Below are 2,632 nucleotides of genomic sequence, written 5' to 3'. Positions count from 1 at the left end.
CATTTGGGCAACACTTTAAAGCTACTAATTAGTTAAATGTACATGGCACCCTCGTGAGGCGGGGAAGGATCCCCAGCTCTACTTTATCCGTGGGAAATGAGTATGCAGTAGACCTCAAGCTACAGATCAAGTAAGGGTGGTGCTGGCTCCCCAGCCTACACCTGCCCCAGACCCAATACAGTGAGCTCTGGGCAACTGGCAAGGGTTGATTTTATTTTTAATTTCCCCCCTCCCCTACACCCTGTTGTTTTTGCTGTCTGTGTCCATTTGCTGTGTGATATCTATTTCTCTTTTTGTCTTCTCATTTTCTCTCCTCTAGGATTCACCAGGATTCCATCCTGGGGACCCCTGATGTGGAGAGAGGTTCCCTGTCAATTGCGCCACCCCACTTCCTACTCGACATGCTGGATAGGGCCCCCAATGGAATTCCGCTTACCTAACTTCCTAATATTAACTGTCACAGACTGGGTTCCCTGAGAAATAAAAAGTTAGACAGTTTAGCAAGTAGGGTGTTTAATAAGGGGTGACCTTGAGATAGACACTTGTGGTAGAGAAGCGAAGGAAGAAGGACTGCGAAGAAGAAAAAGCCAAGCTGCAATGCAGATTTAACATCCATGGCTGACCCCATGGGCAGCTCTGGAGGTAGAATGTGTTGAATCTGGAAGGCAAGAAGATCAGCTGAGGGGCCAAGAGATGAGGAGGGGCTGGACCAGGCAGATGGCAAGGGATGAAGAGAGTCCAAGAGTCAATTTGAAGAAAGGAGAAAAGTCAGGACTTGGTAGCAGATTAGTTTCAGAGAGGAAAAGTCAAAGATAAAACATTTTAGTGTTTGGTACTTTTTTTAAGTTATCGCATACTGAAATAATAAAACTCTTGGGATGGAGGGTTGTCCTGCCCTGGACTGGAATTTGAGTTGGCAAGTGGAGATAGCTTGTAGGCAGCTGTGTTTATAAAACCGAAGAATAGAGATCAGGATGGAAGAGGTTGGTGTGGGGGCTGTGTCAGCTCTATTTTCCATTGTCGACTGTGACAATAACTCTCATTCCATAGGCTTTTCTACTTGTGACCTTGCCTGCCCCCCTCAAGAGATGGAGCCTAATACCCCTCCACTGGGTGGGCTTGTGACTGCTTCAACCAATAAGTACAGTCAAAGCGATGCTGTATAACTTCTGAGGCTAGCAAGCAGCTTCTGCTCAGTTCTCCTGGGATGACGCCAGATGCCATGTAAAGAGTCAGACTACCCTGAGACTAGTCTGTTAGAGAGGCCCATGTACAGCAGAGGACAGCCAGCCCCCATGGCCAGCCACGTGAGTAAACTATCTTGAATATACTAAGGCCCGAGCCAATATCTGACCGCAACAGCCTGGGAGGCCTCAAGGGTAACCCGTCCAGCTGAGCCCTTCCCAAATTCCTGGCCCATGATTGTTTTAAGCCGCTAAGCACTGGGGCTGTGTAGCAATAAAAACTGGAATACAGGAGAAAAGGACTTTATCACTGTGTGGGCACAATGAGCTCTTGTCCTCCAATCTTGTTCTGCTCCACCCTACCTTGCATTTCCTACCCTGCCCCACCAACCATTTGCCTTCCGTACAGCTGCCAGGGTTCCCAGCTAATCTGATCAAATGCCTTCCCTTCTTGAAAACCTCCCATGGCTCCAAATGGCCTGCACAGATCCTTAAATTTCAGTATGCGTTGAAAGGGCAGATCCAAGAATTTACTTTTGAAAACAAGCTACAGCAGTAGATTTTAATTATGACCCAAGCTGACAAGCCTACAGGATACAGTCCTTCACAACCGAATATTCTACTCTGCCTTTTGTTATATCTAAAACTCTCAGCACCACTCTCAAAAGGACAATGACCTTTGCAGAACTTCTGTAGCTTCTATTCTTATCTACCAGCCTTCCTTGGTTGAGCTTTAATTCTATAATTTGTATTATGACGACAATCTCATTCTCATTCTTGATATATAAACATATAAAATTGAACCTGTAAATTAGTATTTTACGTAACATGGTTTTAAATATGCATGTGCATAGAATTTATACATTTAATAGTAGTAGTAAGAAAAAAATACCTTCACATAAAATTACCTCCCTCACCATCCCCTTCTGTGTTCTGAGACGATCTGATACCCTGTCTCCTCGTTGAAAACCACTAGTTTAGCCAGCCAGGGCTCCCTGAAGGTGCCTTGTTCAAGTTATTCTGACTGGAAGGCTTTTTATACTTTCGGCAAATATTTACAGAAGATTTAGCATGTGCCAGGCACTGTGCTATGCAATGTATCCCCTCCCATAGGGAAGTAACTTATTCTTTCTTTGAGGACTACAGGCCCTGAGTTCAGGCTTCTACCACAGCCTCATCCCTCCATAAGGTAGTTAGTTGTCTCCTGCAATGGCTGTGCAGCGTCTTAGATCAGGAACTGTATCTTGTTCATCTTTGCATCCCAGTCCTTGGCACAGTGCCTGATACCTAGGAACTCAATTAATGTTGATGAATGAGTTAATAAATGGATGATGATAGCCCAGTGTCTGGCACATCACAGATGATCAATAAGTATTTGTTGAAACGAAATTAAATGGAAAGCATGGATCACAGAAACAAAGACAGAATTCTAAGAGGGAGGGATTGTT

The sequence above is a fragment of the Dasypus novemcinctus genome, chromosome 9 (genome assembly GCF_030445035.2).
Source record: "Dasypus novemcinctus isolate mDasNov1 chromosome 9, mDasNov1.1.hap2, whole genome shotgun sequence".
Taxonomy (NCBI): Eukaryota; Metazoa; Chordata; class Mammalia; order Cingulata; family Dasypodidae; genus Dasypus; species Dasypus novemcinctus.
This window is presented reverse-complemented; position numbering follows the sequence as displayed.